Consider the following 18,248-nt stretch of genomic DNA (forward strand, 5'->3'; position numbering starts at 1 on the left):
GCAGGAACCGTTGCGCGGTGTTCTAACCACTGCTCCATTGTTACACTGTAGAGCATTGTGCATGTATATTAAAAACAAAACACATTCGTGGCCTTCAAATAAACAACTAAAACAGGCGACGTTTCGGGCGATGGCCCTTCGCAGCACATGCAGATTGTGTATTGAAAGAGACTTAACAGACGAACACACACGTGCACTTTAATACAATTATGTAAATTAGAATGACGTTTTAGAAGGGCTTAGACGCGTCTTATTAATGCATACAGACGATAGTGACTGACCGAGTAACGTCACATCTCACGATGTCCTCGAAGATCTAAACGCGCCCAACGAATACGGTCCAGACAGAGCGCGACGTCGCTTTCTCGCGAGACGCTCCACAAGTTTTGAGTGGAGAAAAATCAAATTAAAAGTTAATCAAAGTAATAATGGAAATAAAATAAAATAATAAATCACGACGTTTCGGAGGCAACACAAGTCTCCGTCATCGGGTGGGACCGTCACAGCTAAAATTACTGCATCAAAAACCTAAGAGTATATGAATCTTTGCGGTCACGAAAGCTTCAAATCTAGAATTCGAGTGGAGAGTTGACGGCGTTTGTCGCGAGTGGAGGTCTGAGACGTCTCCACTGATGTGGAACGTGGTGGTGAGAGCCCCCCCACCACCAACACCACCCCCACCACGACCCCCGTGTGTGCGCGTGGAACCACGTGGGGGGCTGGGCGCGTTACGGAGCGGGCAGCCTCAGCCCGGAGCCTCACTGATGCCGCGTCCAACAAACGCCACCGAGGCTCCATCCCCCCCCCTACCACCACCGGCCATCGACGGCGGACCGAGTAATTCTCCAACCCGTGCGGAGTTGTGATGACGTTAGAGCCAATAGAAAGCGAACATCACACACCTTATATGCCGGTTACTCGTGACAGTATCTATATAGACTGTCGTGAACAAAAACTCAAGACTCGCTCGCTCGTCGTGAAATGCCGGTTGACTCAGCCCATCATCGTCGTCACTCCAAATGGGGTCGATAAAATAGGTACTACTTTTGCGGGAAGTCAACGGCGGTGGATCTGTCGGTTTTCGCTCGCCGTGCGAATGTGGAATTTCCACCAGTCCGCTTGCGTGTTATTACTGCTGTTTAAAAAGTATTGATTGCACTCAATATACTGCGTTTCGTACATATATACGGCACGTGCATACGTAGTCGTGAGCCGGGAATCCAGAGACTTGATTCGATTGCCGGTCACGGCTAACGTCAGTGGCGAGTTGTATCCCATCACCAACCAACCCAAATTTCACTAAAACCGCACGAACCAGAAGTGGTGAAGTATGGTCAAACAAACCCCCTTAACCTGACCGAGCAATTGGGAAGCCTTCATCAACAAAGGGCTGTACGTACATTCATATCACAATATATTGTTACGTATACTACGCAACACGTACTCGTATACACAATGACATGAACATGCATTTAAATTACACGTGTGTTATATGCATGCATGTGTGTCGTGTGTATACATATAACATACAGACGCAATGAGGGTGCGCTTTTGTTGCATGGGTGCGGGGAGCGGTGGCGCTGCGGTTAGCGCACCGCGCTACGAGTTCGAATCCCACTCGCGACCGATATGAGTGGCGATTATTCCAATCGGTCCTGAGCCTTTAAAATGAGTGCCCGGTTCGGTGGGGAGACAAAGGCGGCCGGGAGTTGAGTGCCGTGTTCGCCGTCGTAGGTGATCGTTGAGAGCACTTGACCAAATGTCTGTTGAGGCTGTGCGGGTGATCTTTGTATTTGTGCTGCATAGTAAATGCGTGGGGTTTGGTGGGTGTTATATTTTATATAGTTGTGTATATACTGTTTATTTCATGTACAGTACTAGACTATGTATTTGTACGTGTGAGTACATGCGTGTATGTGTGTGTTTGGTGGTGCATACGTGTATATGGGGAGCGGTGGTGGAGCGGTTAGCGCTACGCTGCTCTACGACCCCGGCCACCCGAGTTCTATTCCCGATCACGGTGACGATTTTCTGAACCGATCCTGGTTCACCCCTAGGTCGACTCAGCCCCAAATGAGTAGCTGGTGCGGCGTGTAAAAATCGCCACTTAGTGAGACAAAGGCGGTCGGGCGTGGTGCTGGCCACCCACCCCCTCGTGTGCCGTGCCGGCCTTCATAGGTACTGCTCGCTAACAGCACTTGCCCAAGCAGTCTGTTAAAGGCTACACGGGGGATCTTTGTCTTTGTAGGTGTTTATATGCGCGCTTGTGCGGATTTGTTCATACGGAATCCATGTGTACAGTATGTTTGTGTATCTACGTGGTGTGTGTGTGTACGTGGTGTGTGTGTGTACGTACGTGGTGTGTGTGTTGTGGACGTGGTGTGTGTGTGTGTACGTGGTGTGTGTGTGTGTACGTGGTGTGTGTGTGTTGTGTACGTGGTGTGTTGTGTACGTGGTGTGTGTGTACGTGGTGTGTGTGTGTGTACGTGGTGTGTGTGTGTACGTGGTGTGTGTGCTGTGTACGTGGTGTGTACGTGGGGTGTGTGCTGTGTACGTGGGGTGTGTGTGTGTACGCGGTGTGTGTGTTGTGTACGTGGTGTGTGTGTTGTGTACGTGGTGTGTGTGTGTACGTGGTGTGTGTGTGTGTGTGTACGTGGTGTGTGTGTGTGTGTACGTGGTGTGTGTGTGTTGTGTACGTGGTGTGTGTGTGTTGTGTACGTGGTGTGTGTGTGTACGTGGTGTGTGTGTTGTGTACGTGGTGTGTGTGTTGTGTACGTGGTGTGTGTGTTGTGTACGTGTGTGTGTGTGTTGTGTACGTGGTGTGTGTGTGTGTTGTGTACGTGGTGTGTGTGTGTTGTGTACGTGGTGTGTGTTTGTGTACGTGGTGTGTGTGTGTACGTGGTGTGTGTGTGTACGTGGTGTGTGTGTTGTACGTGGTGTGTGTGTGTACGTGGTGTGTGTTGTGTACGGTGGTGTGTTGTGTACGTGGTGTGTGTGTGTACGCACGTGGTGTGTGTGTTGTGTACGTCTGTGTGTGTGTTGTGTACGTGGTGTGTGTGTTGTGTACGTGGTGTGTGTGCTGTATACGCACGTGGTGTGTGTGTACGTGGTGTGTGTGTGTGTACGTAGTGTGTGTGTTGTATACGTGGTGTGTGTGTGTTGTGTACGTGGTGTGTGTGTGTTGTGTACGTGGTGTGTGTGTGTGTGTGTGTGTGTACGTGTGTGTGTGTGTTGTGTACGTGGTGTGTGTTGTGTACGTGGTGTGTGTGTGTACGTGGTGTGTGTGTGTTGTGTACGTGGTGTGTGTACGTGGTGTGTGTTGTGTACGTGGTGTGTGTGTGTTGTGTACGTGGTGTGTATGTGTTGTGTACGTGGTGTGTGTGTGTTGTGTACGTGGTGTGTGTGTGTTGTGTACGTGGTGTGTGTTGTGTACGTGGTGTGTGTGTTGTGTACGTGGTGTGTGTTGTGTACGTGGTGTGTGTTGTGTACGTGGTGTGTGTGCTGTATACGCACGTGGTGTGGTGTGTGTACGTGGTGTGTTTGTGCTGTGTACGTGGTGTGTGTGTACGTGGTGTGTGTGTGTTGTGTACGTGGTGTGTATGTGTTGTGTACGTTGTGTGTGTGTGTTGTGTACGTGGTGTGTGATGTGTACGTGGTGTGTGTGTACGTGGTGTGTGTGTATGTGTGTGTACGTGGTGTGTATGTGTTGTGTGTGTACGTGGGGAGCGGGGGATGCAGTGGTTAGCGCAATGCGCCGCGAACCCGGCCACACGAGTTCGATTCCCGACCACGGCTACCATCAGTGGCGAGCGATAATTATCAGCACTGGGGAGACAAAGACGGTCGAGCGTGGTTGTACACGGGATTGTTGTGTTTTGGATGTACGCCATGCATGTGTGTGTGTGCACGTTTGCAGTGAATGTAAATCACGTCGTATACACACGTGCGAGGCATGGAGGGGTGGTGCAGTGGTTAGCGCACTACGCTACGAGCCCGGTGGGGAAGTATGGTCAAACAACTCCTGTGGCCGAAAACGGCACGAAGTGTCTCTTAATCAATCCAGCAGTGGCTTGATAAACTCAAGTTATGTATTTAGTCGACTGTTTATTTGCATAAGCGAAACACGTCCCTTCCTCGTTAAACTCACCTTGCAACGCACACAATAGGTTGACGTTTCGGGCAATGGTCCTTCGTCAGAGCAGAGGAAGAGTATGGCGATGTTGACTGGCTTTCTACCGTATTCTCAGGAGCATAAACCCCATTTGAAAAAGTAAAAAGGCACCCAAAACATTGTGCCCAATGTCAATAAAGGTATATTAATGAGTATAACGCACACGTGCATCGGATTATGTGACGCGCCACCAAATCTTGTTTTCAAATACTGTACGTGTTGGGAAAAGTGCGTCTTACAATCAGGAGAATACGCTTTATATAAATACGTTTTTACACGTGTCTTTTATTTATGAGTTCATTGCATAAGTAACGTGTGTAAGGGTGTCGCGTAGTGTACATAATTAATATAAATCTCATATCGTCTTTAAATGTATAAATTCATGAAAATACCGAAGGGAAAAAATGCGTCCCATAATGTGGAGAATACGGTAATTCATCTTCTTGGTTCTTTCGGTAAAGTCACGTAGAAGGGAAATAATAAAATAATAAAAATAAAACATAATAAAATAATTCTCACGACGTTTCGGCCACAACGCAAGCAGCCGTCCTCCGGTGAAGAACAGGTCTGTCGAGAAGACAGAGTCTGAATGACAAACCCCAGGCTTGGAGCGACTATTTAAATAGTTTATTATTTTTATTTTATTATTTCCATTCTACGTGACTTTACCGAAAGAACCAAGAAGATGAATCCCTGCAGTCACAAAAGATTGAAATCGAAATTTTATACGGTAATTGTAGTTGAAAAATTGCACTTTTGACACACTGCGAAGCTTCGTCGCCTAAGGAATGTGACGAGTGAGTGGAGTCCTGTAATTGTTAGTCATGAACACTGAGAACACGTCGTCAAGGCAAAGGCACAGCGATGCAATTGAATTCTCGTGCCACTGCTGGCAGACGGGTCTTCCATCCATCTCGAGCGAACTCCAGAGGGCAGTTTGGCCAATTGACACGTCTTGGAAGAAGTGGGAGTGACCCACACTGTTCCCCGCCACACGCAACCTGTTGACCACATCTTGATTTGAAGCTTTCGTGACTGCAGGAATCCATACTCTTTGGTTCTTTCGGTAAAGTCACGTGGGTAGAAAATCAAATAAATGACGACGTTTCGGGCGCAACACAAGCGTCCGTCATCAGGTGGGAAAGCGTGGTGTGCTGCTGAGGCTGTTGTTGATCGTAGTCTAACTGTGGCTGTACTCTTTTTAAAGTGTTGGGTGGACAGATAATTTTTTTAAACCCCCCATTGCTTAGCTCCCGAGCCGAGAGGTGGAATTGAACTGGTGCCCTCTGGGTCACAGGTCCAATTAGGTGCTTACGGCAGCGTTCATAGGCATTGAGTAGCAAAAATAAAATATATATATACAGAAGGAATGAACTGATTTAAAAGTACAATTATATAACGTGACCGGCTGCTTTAACTCACCACGTACAGCCCAGGCACCAGGCACGTGTCCCTTTTTGCAAGAGAGCGCTCCCTACATAATTCATCACACGCCGCTTTGGCGCGTTGTGAATAATAATCAATAATAAATACATCTACCAAAGAAGGTTCTCTTCCAGCACGAAATAAAAATGAAATCGTCAAATAAAAGAATCACCAAGAGAGAGAGAGAGAGATAGATGCACACTGGGAATTTCACCGAGAGACGGGCTTGAGGAGGGAACGGGACACGTGGGTCAGAGAGCAGAAGCAATATAGAGACATCATATTGACAGCTCAGGATCATCAGCATCTTTATACTGGAGGAATCCGATGAGCTATGAAGTTCTTTTTATTTTTACAGATGTCCAGTAGGGTCAAAAAAGGTTAGTGGATAAGGCCTTACTTGTGTTTGAAGGCCTCATCGAGTCTCAAAGCTATTTGGCAAGAGGGCCCTGCCATTTCGATTTAAAGCTTTCGTGACTGCAGGGATTCATCTTCTTGGTTCTTTCGGTAAAGTCACGAAGAGAAGGGAAATAATAAAATAATAAAAATAAAACATAATAAAATACAATTCTCACGACGTTTCGGCCACAATGCAAGCAGCCGTCCTCAGGTGAAAAACAGGGCTGTCGGAAAGACAGCGTCTGAATGAACTGTTCAATGAACTGTTGAATGAACTGTTCAATGAACTGTTTTAATTATTTTATTATTTCCCTTCTACGTGACTTTACCGAAAGAACCAAGAAGATGAATCCCTGGGGAGACAAAGGCGGCCCTTCGTGGCGTTGGCCACCCAGCACTTGCCCCAAACGTCTGTTAGAGCTATGCGGGAATCTTTGTTCTTGTAGTGAATGTACATCTGATGTACGCCAATGATGTGCAGTTGTGTGTGTATACTGTACTCCATTTGATCAGATACAATAGGGTCCTGCCAGTTGGGTCAATACCATTATTGAGAACCATTATTGAGAGTTTTGTTGGCTTCACATGGCAGAGGGGACCAGAGCGGACCCGGAGACGACCCCACCACCGCGCTGTTCTCTCTACACGAGGGGCTGACACTCGGCACTGATGTCAACAGACCACACCTCAAGACACCTACAAACACGCTGGTGGTCATCCATACGACGACGCTCCAGACCACCTGCTTAGCCCCATGAGATGTGACGAGGTCGCATTCAGGATCACTGACATTTCGTGACCACTTCTCTAAACTAAACTAAACTTTTTATTTTAGCAGGTAAGCTATAATCGTTTTTTTTTTTCTTAGAAGCGACCTGGCCACAAATGATAGTTCAACAAATCACGTGGAAATTCACATCAGCCAAATACTCGAAATGAATGTTGATTCTAAATGTGGAGGGGGAAACCCTGAGAAACATCCACGCGACCACGTGGAGAGAGAGAGAGAGGGAGAGAGACACGCACACTCCAAATATACAGCAGGCGTCAGGGTCAGGATCGAAACCACGACCTTCTACGTACCAGGCGAGGTAGTTAACATCTCACCCCACACATACAACACACTGGAGGTCATCCGTCTGACTACCAACCAGGCTCCAGGCCTGCTTAGCCCCATGAGATGTGACAAGGTCGGGCGTGCTCACACTCATTTTTGCCGTTAGGTCATCATGAGTAATGGTGAATGGGGCGGGGGGGGGGTTCTTTCAATGCTTCAATGCGGTTTCCTTTCCGGGCCGATACGTCAACTGCCAGGGGGCTGCTGGAAATCTTCAGGCTCTGGACGTCGGCAGCTGAGATGCCTCTTGGTCGGTCGCACTCGCCACTCGTGGGCATTAACATCGTGGACACGCGCCTGCTGCTGCTGCTGCTGCTGCCGCTGCTGCTGCTTCACAAGTGGATGTTAAAGATCCCGTGACGCGATGGCGCAAGAGTTTGCCATTAATGTGTGCTGGCGTCATGGTTTAAATATTCTTAGGTTTTTTTTGTTGAACTAAAAAAAACTTAAACCATGACTTCTAGATTTGAAGCTTTCGTGACTGCAATGATTCATATTCTTAGGTTTTTTTTCGGTAAAGTCACGTAGGTAAAAAAAATTAAATTAATAAAAAGTAAAATAAAAAATAAATATAAAATAAAAATCACGACGTTTCGGAGGCAACACAAGCTTCCGTCTTCAGGTGGAACAGTCACAGCACGATAGCTGTATCAATAGCTGTATTCACTTGATACAGCTATCGTGCTGTGACTGTTCCACCTGAAGACGGAAGCTTGTGTTGCCTCCGAAACGTCGCGATTTTTATTTTATTTTACTTTTTATTAATTTACATTTTTTACCTACGTGACTTTACTGAAAAAAAACCTAAGAATATGAATCCTTGCAGTCACGAAAGCTTCAAATCTAGAAGTCATGGTTTAAGTTTTTTTTTAGTTCAACAAAAAAATTAACCTGGAAATCATCCAGTCGGGATTACGCGGAGCGAGGATCAAACGTAACCACAATGCCCGTCAATTACTTCTGCCAAACCATTTTGCCAAAGGATACATTGAATGGAAACTAGTGATTGATTTACAACTAGAATTATAGAGTTTGTTTCAGTGAAAGCTGTTTTATTGTCAGGAAATAAAACACTGAAGAAATATGTTACGTTATCACGAAATCATGACAACTTGCGAAACGGTCAATGTGAAGGAATACCGATGATCTTATTTCGCACGAGATATGGTCGCGTCGATATATCGTGACAAACCCTGCAAAGCCAATTAATAAATGTTGTGGTTTCACGCTTCAACACACCGGTGGGCTAAAGCAGTGAACTATTTGTCTTTTGTCAACGTGACACTTTTTTGCTGATTGGCCGTGTCGGGTGGTGGAGGGTTACGACACATTTATAAATAACGCGATCTAAACCCAACAACGTTGATTATGAATAATATTGGTCGCGAAAGCCTACGTTTTAAACTAATCAAAACTGCTCATCAACATCTGTAAAATGTTTCCTTCCACTCATTGATGGGCACCTTGATACACACACAGAGGCACTACACAGCTTGTGAGTGAACACTCCAACGTTGCGCGACTTCCCGTTCTTAAAACAAAGCCACTCTGTTGCGCGTGGTTTGTTGTTGTTGCAAACATAGTTGCTCGTTAGCGAGCTATTAAAAATCTTAATTATGAGACAGCTGGGAGACCAGACCCATCCCTCTCCCACCAGCCCATTCGGGGCTCCCTTCTCTCGCCTCGGCGACCCGGGCACAACCAAGGCCGGCTTGGACCCCCCCCGGGTAAACGGGGAGGTTCCATGCTCGGGAGGGGTGGGGGGTGCCTGTGACCAAACTGATTGTACCGTCGTATAATGTTATTCGTTTGTGGCGCAACAGAACGCAATGTAACTTAAGCTGAGTGTACGACGGTGCATGATTGCTAAAGTGCAACAACACGAAGCTGAATTTCGATTTGAAGCTTTCGTGACTGCAGGGATTCATCTGCTTGGTTCTTTCGGTAAAGTCACGTAGAATGGAAATAATAAAATAATAAAAATATAACATAATAAAATAATTCTCACGACGTTTCGGCCACAACGCAAGCAGCCATCCTCAGGTGAAGAAGTCTTCCCGACAGACCTGTTCTCCACCTGAGGATGGCTGCTTGCGTTGTGGCCGAAACGTCGTGAGAATTGTATTATTATGTTTTATTTTTATTATTTTATTATTTCCATTCTACATGACTTTACCGAAAAATCAAGAACACGAAGCTGAATTAATAAAAACACGGCGACGGGAAGATAACAGTCGATAATTAAAATCGATCAACGCAACGCACGCCTAGATGAAGTTACTGAGAAGGAACACAACACTGATAGGACAATGAACGGGGTAATTTGACAATGTGTGTCGGTCCACTGGTTGCCATGTTCGTCTTATAAATGCGTGCACATATTAAGTTATAGATGTTGAACTGTGTACGAGGTCGTTATGTATTCATACCCGTCAACCCCTTATCAGTGCGTATCTTATCACGGACCAATTCAGACCTTTATTGATCAACCCGTGCCCCTTAGAAATATCAACGTTCATCCGACAAAGTCCCACCACAAGGGAGAAACGCAAACAAATAGGAAAAAAAATTGCCCGTATTGAAAACGGCTGTACGCCGTATGGACCTGAAAACTCAATTTCCCTGTAAAAGAAAACGGGTAAATTGTATGGGTTGACAGCTATATAAATGCGTGCACATATTAAGTTATAGATGTTAAACTGTGTACGTGGTCGTTATGTATTTGCCGTCATTGGACACCTGGGATATTCTGGCTTGCAAACTCGACATTCAGTCTTTTACCGCAATTAGTGAAGACATTTACATGAGAATGCCCCCCCCCCCCCCCCCCGTTTCACATTTTTGCACAGCCAAAACCCAGACTTTTTTTAGCCGGCGATGTTTCTCAGTCTATATCCAAATATAAACTGCAGCTTTACCGACACGTAATAAAGTTCAACCACAGATCTCGTCTTCTTGGTTCTTTCGGTAAAGTCACGTAAAATGGAAATAATAAAATAATACAAATAAAACATAATAAAACAATTCTCACGACGTTTCGGCCACAACGCAAGCAGCCGTCCTCAGGTGAAGAACAGGTCTGTCGAGAAGATCTCGGTAAAAATTCCTGCCACCAGGACTCAGGTGCCCATTTCTGGACTGTCAAACCCAGACAGGGGTGGCACGGTACATTTGTCACGATGAGTGACTTTGTCTGTGGTTCAGTAATACCCCGATTGACATCTCCCTCCCCAATTCACGTCGTTTCGCAGACACGTCGCCACTTAATTGAGGCGTCGCCTCAAGGCCCCAACGCTTGACATCATCGACGGCGTCGTCCGTTCGTCTCTCGTTATCCATCACCTCTCAGCCTTCGTCCCCAAACACCGCCTAGCAGAGGTCGCAACCGGGTACCCGATACCCGTACCCTACCCGATACCCGGCTACCCGTACCCGGCCGGGTACGGGTACCCGTTTGCGACCCTGGTACGGCCGGGTACGGGTACGGGTAGACCGTGAGTCACTGGTGAGTCACCGTTTGTCACTCATTTCCCAACGTCTTGTTTCTTCTCACAATTCAAGTTCCTAGAATCAACCCACCTACGCCTGCAACATGGCTTCATCCCAGAGGTCGCAATCAGGTACCAGATACCCGTACCCGGCCGGGTACGGGTACGGGTACCCGTTTGCGACCCTGGTGCGGCCGGGTACACGTACGGGTAAGGAATCAAAACCCGTTTGCGACCTCTGCCGCCTCGCCGGCAAATCGCTTCGGTGTCTACGTCGTTTCGACGTTCGTCTTTGTGCCTTTCACGAACGCATCCCCGACGTGAACCGGGGTAACTACAGCACACCGGGGTAACTTCTGCACACCGGGGTAACTACTGCACCCGGGGTAACTACTGCACACCGGGGTAACTACAGCACACCGGTGTCCCTCGCCGCAAGGCCCGCCGGCCACTGGCGGCCTTCACTACGGCCCCCTGACGTGCAGCCCCTGACAATACGCGAACGTGAAAACAACCCGCCCCCCACCCACCCACCCCCCCATCATCGTGGCTGTCAAACCTCAATGCTTTCAAACGGCGTGATGGCCATCACGCTGACGATGTCTCTTCGGCGAAAGTGACTCTCTTCCTCTGAGTGAAGGACACTGCTCTTACACGCGTTTCCACCTCTGACCCCCTCTCTTCTCACCCCCCAAAAATCTCCCAACGCAGCGGTGCAACGGGGACGCATGCCTTCGTCGATGCAGCACCCGGCGGCTCCGGGCGGCGCGTACGCGCTGCAGCCCAACGGCGGGGACCCCCTGCTGAACGGCGGCGGGGGCCACGCCGCCTCGTACCTGTCGGGCTACGTGTCGCTGCTGCTGCGCGCCGAGCCCTACCCCACGTCGCGCTACGGCAGCCAGTGCATGCAGCCCAACAACCTGATGGGCATCGAGAACATCTGCGAGCTCGCCGCACGGCTCCTCTTCAGCGCCGTCGAGTGGGCCCGGAACATTCCCTTCTTCCCCGAACTACAGGTCAGCGGGGGCGGGGGCTTCGATATCGCCATCGTGGGGGCGACACGTTAACTATACTCTTAGTTCATCATCATGGGATCTCCTTTGCCAGTACCAAAATATACTAATAGGGGTTTTCCCCTTTTTTCTGGCAACAAAACTGATACTTTTGCAAGGAATCACGCTTACATTAACCACAATACTTGCAGTCAAATGCAAACAAAAAACAATAATCTGATAATTTATGCATTGTCTTTGACAATGCTGCTCACCCCGAGCTCTCATTACTCTGGTAGTGCGTTGTCTTTAAACTGTGCGCCTTTTGGCGTCATCTGGTCGAACGCCATATGAGACTAGGCTCCAAAGAAAGCTGTCTCTGGTGTGGACCAATCAGTTTCAAGGACAATGCATAAATTATCAGAGTATTGTTTTTTGTTTGCATTTGACTGCAACTATTGTGGTTAATGTAAGCATGATTCCTTGCAAAAGGTGTCAGTTTTGTTGCCAGAAAAAAAGGGGAAAACCCCTATTAGTATACTCTTAGTTCTTTCGGTAAAGTCACGTAGGTAAAAAATGAAATTAAATTAATAAAAAATAAAAGACTAATTTTTTTTAAATTAATTTAAATGTAATTTTTTACCTACGTGACTTTACCGAAAGAACTAAGAGTATGAATCATTGCAGTCACGAAAGCTTCAAATCTAGAGATGTTAACTGCCTCGCCTGGTGTACAGGAGGTCGTGGCTTCGATCCCGACCCCCCCCCCGACGCATCCTGTATATTTGGAGTTTGCGTGCTTCTCTTGTCTCGCCGTGGTCGCGTGGATTTTTATTCAAGTCCTCCGGTTTTCCCTCCACGTTTAGAGACATGCGTTTAAAGTAATCAGCTGCTGATGGACATTTCGACGTGATGAGTCACTTTGTTGAGCTATCATTTGTGGCCAGGTCACTTCTGAAAAAGAGCTACATAGCTCAGTGGGCCCTTACCTGGTACAAATAAAAAATAGTTCATATTCTTTGGGTCTTTTGGTAAAGCCACGTAGATAGAAAAAATTATAATAAAATTATCACGACATTTCGATCGCAACACAAACAATCGTCATCAGGTGACAAAATATAGCAAGAAAGCTGCCTCGAAACATCGTGATAATTTTTTTTTTCTATCTACATGGCTTTACCGAAAGACCCAAAGAATATGAATTCCTGCAGTCACGAAAGCTTTCAGTCAAAAATGTAAATAGTTTATAGTTTAGTTTAGAGTTTGTGCGGATCGGGTCACGCCCGACGGAGTTTTCGGGAGGTTGTTCACGGGGGTCTCCGCATCGATTGCCAGGGGGGAGGGGTCTCCAGCCTCTCCACAAAGTGCCTCGATACCACATTGAATTCTCCAGATTGTAATGGCGTACCGAGATAACTCATGGTCTCTAGGGCAGTGGTTCCCGACCTTTCTGCACTCGCGGGCCAATGTCAACCCCCAACAATTGTTAGCGGATCACCACGCACCTGTACATCTTTGATTCACAATCAAAACAACTCTGCACCAGGCGCAAAAAATAATGCTTTTTCACGAATATTATCGACGAACCAAATAGCTGTGTGATGGGCAGTAACAAAAATTACGGTAATCTTTGAACAACATTCGTATCTGCACGCGTTTCCACGGAGCACTTCCCACGGGCCTCGCGGGGACCCCCAACGGCCCAACCGTGCCACAGGTTGAGAATTAGAGTTCTCCATCAGGCTGGGAACCAGTTCTATAGACTCCAAATTAATGAGATGGTGTCCAGGTCATCTGCGTCCCTGCCACCCCGCTCCCCACTTCGCCTGGCCCTGACCCCACTGCCCCCCCTCTCCCCCCGCGCGTGACCCCGGCCGTCAGGTAGGGGACCAGGTGGCGCTGCTACGGCTCGTGTGGAGCGAGCTGTTCGTGCTGAACGCGGCGCAGTGCGCCATGCCGGCTACACGTGGCGCCGCTGCTCGCCGCCGCTGGGCTCCACGCGTCGCCCATGTCCGGCCGAGCGCGTGGTGGCCTTCATGACCACATCCGCATCTTCCAGGAGCAGGTGGAGAAGCTCAAGGCGCTGCACGTCGACTCGGCCGAGTACAGCTGCCTCAAAGCCATCGTGCTCTTCACGTCCGGTGAGCTCGCGCCGGGGGGGCTGCTCGATACGCCTCTTCTTGGTTCTTTCGGTAAAGTCACGTAGTAGGGAAATAATCAAAATAAAACATAATAAAATACAATTCTCACGACGTTTCGGCCACAACGCAAGCAGCCGTCCTCTGGTGAGAACAGGGCTGTCGGAAAGACAGCGTCCGAATGAGCACCAACAAGCTTGGCAGCGTAAAATAATTTTATTTTTCTATTATTATTTCAATAATTTTTAGGATTTATTTTATCTTTTATTTAGTTTGTTTATTGTACAGGTCGTACTTAATAGGCGCTCGCTGACAGCACTTGTCTCGATGGTCTATAAGATTATATATTTCTGTGGTGCTTTGGCTTTGTTTATGTCTCTGCGTGGGAAGTGGTTGCCGCAATGGTGAGCACACTCAGCTGTGAACTCGGTGACGAGTGATGTCTGTTTCAGTCTTGGCCCTAAACGAGTACCTGTTGTGGTGCTTCAGCACAGGGGGAGACAAAGGCGGCCGGGTGTAGTGCTGACTACCCACCACATGTACCGTGTCAGCCTTCGTAGGTGCTTGCTAACAACACTTGTCCCTGTGTGGTGGGTGGTGTGAGTGTATTGGTGGTGGGGTTGGTGTGAGTGTATTGGTGGTGGTGTGGGTGTGAGTGTATTTGTGGTGGTGGTGTGAGGTATTGGTGGTGTTGGTGTGAGTGTATTTGTGGTGGTGTTGTGTGAGTGTATTGGGGTGGTGGTGAGTGTATTGGTGGTGGTGTGAGTGTATTGGTGGTGGTGGTGTGAGTGTATTGGTGGTGGTGGTGTGAGTGTATGGGGGTGGTGTTGGTGTGAGTGTATTGGTGGTGGTGTTGGTATGAGTGTATTGGTGGCGGTTGTTTGGTGGTGAGTGTATTGGTGGAGGTGTTGGTGTGAGTGTATTGGTGGTGGTGGTGTGAGTGTATTTGTGGTGGTGGTGTTGGTGTGAGTGTATTTGGTGGTGGTGGTGTTGGTGGAGTGTATTTGTGGTGGTTGGTGTGAGTGTATTTGTGGTGGTGTTGGTGTGAGTGATTTGTGGTGGTGGTGGTGTGAGTGTGATTTTGTGGTGGTGGTGTGAGTGTATTGGTGGTGGTGGTGGTGTGAGTGTATTTGTGGTGGTGGTGGTGTGAGTGTATTGGTGGTGGTGGTGTTGTTGTGTATTGGTGTTGTGGTGGTGTTGGTGTGAGTGTATTGTGTGTGGTGGGTGTGAGTGTAGTGTTGTGGTGGTGTTGTTACGTGTATTGGTGTTGGTGGTGGTTGTTGGTGTGAGTGTATTTGTGGTGTTGGTGGTGTTGTTAGTGTATTGTGTTGGTGGTGGTGTTGGTGAGTGTATTGTGGTGGTGTTGGTGTGAGTGTATTGGTGGTGTTGGTATGAGTGTATTTGTGGTGGTGGTGTGAGTTTACAGCGGCGTGAGCCAAGTGCTGACGTGCTTGTGGATTGGGAGTGGCTGCGGACAGGCAGTCGATGAATGAACACAGTGAACACACCAACGAGTGTGGGCGGTCGCTTAAACGATCGATGGATCGGAGCTGTGGAACAGCGACGACTAAACGGCGGTGGTGGTTGTGTTGGTGGTGGGGGGGGGAGATTCTATTGACCGGCTTGAACGTGCAAAGGGTGCTTTATTGTGTTTGTGTGCGAGAGAATGGATCCTCTGTGTGTGTGTGAGAGAGAGAGAAAGATGCATCTGCGTGCGTGTGTGCGTGGGACAGAGTGTAGGGGGGGCGGTGGTTAGTGCCCTGGGCCGCGTACCCCAGCGACACGCTCACGGCCAACACCAGTGGCGATTATCTGAACCGGTCATGGGCCTCGGCTAGGTCGACTCAGCCTCAAAATGAGTAGCGGGTGCTGGTCACCCACCCCCCTCGTGCGCCGTGCCGGCCTTCATAGGTGTTCGCTAACAGCACTTGCCCCAACAGCCTGTTAAGGCTATACGGGGGGATCTTTGTCTTTGGCTGTGGGAGACAGTGCATGTGTGAGAGCGAGAACGTTAGAGAGAGAGAGACTGCACGTGTGTTTGTGAGAGGGAGAATGCGTGTACGTATGTGAGGAGCGGTGGCGCAGCGGTTAGCGCACCGCGTTATAATTGAGTTTGATTCCCGGCAACGGCTACCACCAGTGGGCAAGCGATTTCAGAACTGGTCCCGGGCCATCTGTAGGTTGACTCAGCCTTAAAAATGCATCTTGTTCGACGTGTAAACGTCAGCACTGGAGAGACAAAGGTGGCTACGCTGGAGAACCCGGTATTAATCACAACCAGAGGTCGCAAACGGGTTTTGATTGCTTACCCGTACCCGGCCGCACCAGGGTCGCAAACGGGTACCCGTACCCGTACCCGTCCGTACCCGTACCCTATCCGTACCCGGCAGGGTACAGGTAGGGTACGGGTATGGGTACCTGATTGCGACCTCTGGGATGAAGCCATGTTGCAGGCGCGGGTGGGTTGATTCTAGGAACTTGAATTGTTAGAAGAGGACAAGACGTTGGGAAATGAGTGACAAACAGTTACTCACCAGTGACTCACGGTCTACCGTACCCGGCCGCACCAGGGTCGCAAACGGGTAACCGTACCCATTACCCGGCCGTACCCGTACCACGGCCGGGTATCGGGTACCTGATTGCAACCTCTGGGATGAGGCCATGTTGCAGGTGCGGGTGGGTTGATTCTAGGAACTTGAATTGTGAGTAGAGACAAGACGTTGGGAAATGAGTGACAAACAGTTACTCACCAGTGACTCACGGTCTACCCGTACCCGGCCGCACCAGGGTCGCAAACGGGTACCCGTACCTGTACCCGGCCGGGTACGGGTAGCTGGGTAGGTGTTAGGGTACGGTGTATAGGGTACACCGGTTTGCGATCTCTGATCACAACTCTGTCTGAGGCTATGGGTCTCTAAGTTGGTCTGTGGGTCTCTAGGTCTCGGCGTAGTCTATCGGCCTCCGCACAGTTCTCTGTGTGTCTGGCGTCTGGGTAAAATCGATGAGGGACCAGCTCCCGCGTTGCTCCTTGCTGCGCGTGGAGCTGAGGTCACTTGAGGGGATCTCGGCGGGAGCTCTCTAATGTCTCCTTCCGCGGGCCGTTCTGCGTGTGTCTTTAAACCCGCCACCACCCGACAAAGACATTAGTAAGGTGATTACATTTACACGCTCTAACTCCCCCCAAAAAAACCCGCTGTCAAATGGATGACATGGGCCGCGAAAGCCTACGTGTTTAGAACAGTTACGATAAAATCTCTATATTCTTAGGTTTTTTCGGTAAAGTCGACGTAGGTAAAAATTAAAATTCATAAAAGTAAAATAAAATAATTTTATTTTTATTTTACTTTTATTAATTTAAAATAAAAATTCATAAAAGTAAAATAAAATACATTTTATTTTATTTTACTTTTATAATTTAAAATTAAAATTCATAAAAGTAAATAAAAATAATTTTATTTTACTTTTATCAATTTAAATTTTTACCCACGTGACCTTTACCGAAACAAACCTAAGAATATGAATCCTTGCAGTCACGAAAGCTTCAAATCTAGAAATTCAATCTCTCTCTGTCCGTCCGTCCCCACCCCCCCCCCCCGGTCCCGTCAGACGCGTGCGGCCTCTCGCGACCCGGCGCACGTCGAGTCTCTGCAGGAGAAAGTCTCAGTGCGCGCTCGAGGAGTACGTGCGCACGCAGTACCCCAGCCAGCCCACGCGCTTCGGCAAGCTGCTGCTGCGCCTGCCCTCGCTGCGCACCGTCTCCTCCGCAGTCATCGAGCAGCTCTTCTTCGTACGGCTCGTCGGCAAGACGCCCATCGAGACGCTCATTCGCGACATGCTGCTGTCGGGAAGCAGCTTCAACTGGCCATACATGTCCATACAGTGACGGTGACGGTGGTCGCGGCGACGCGGGGTGCGGATTTCATTTCCCCCACCCGCCCGGAGCGAGAAGTACGATGGATTTGGAGTTGCCGGGTGCGGGGAATGCTTGCCGGGTCGCTGCGTCGATCGGAGCGGTTGACGCGTCCTTGGAGTAGCCGTGGCCACCGTGGGAGAGAAGGATGCGGTGCTTGCCCTAGAGCGGGAGTCGGGTTGCAAAGCCGGGTGGACGCCGGCTGAAATGAATCCCTGGCACTGGGCGAGAGCAGCGGAGGAGGATGCAAAGTGCGGTGGTGGTGGTGGTGGTGGTGGTGATTCATGGGGAGTGGTGTACGATGCACGGTGATGATGATGGTGGTGACGGTCGGGGAGTGATGTGTTGAGTTGGTTGTGGCCATTGTTGGCATGATTAGTAGCTGCAGTAGCTGTAGCAATATGCACTTTCCATCATCATCATCAGCAGCAGCATTGCCATAATAATAATTATAATTATCAAATCATAATCTCTGTATCTAACCACTACATCATGATCATATGTTCATCAGCAGGACCAACGGCATTACATCATCATTTATTTATCAGCAGCAGTAACACCGATGTCATCATGAACATCAGCCGTGGGCAATCCATGCTGGGTAAAGG

General features: G+C 48.7%; 1 pseudogene; it reads left to right on the top strand.

Moving 5' to 3' along the window:
- The window catches only part of LOC133355000 (nuclear receptor subfamily 2 group F member 1-B-like), a 33,060-nt pseudogene extending 14,840 nt beyond the window's left edge, over nucleotides 1-18,220 (top strand).
- The last annotated feature ends 28 nt before the right edge of the window (nucleotides 18,221-18,248 follow it).

The sequence above is a fragment of the Lethenteron reissneri genome, chromosome 50, assembly GCF_015708825.2.
Source record: "Lethenteron reissneri isolate LAM-NWPU_2019-01 chromosome 50, ASM1570882v1, whole genome shotgun sequence".
NCBI classification, from domain to species: Eukaryota; Metazoa; Chordata; class Hyperoartia; order Petromyzontiformes; family Petromyzontidae; genus Lethenteron; species Lethenteron reissneri.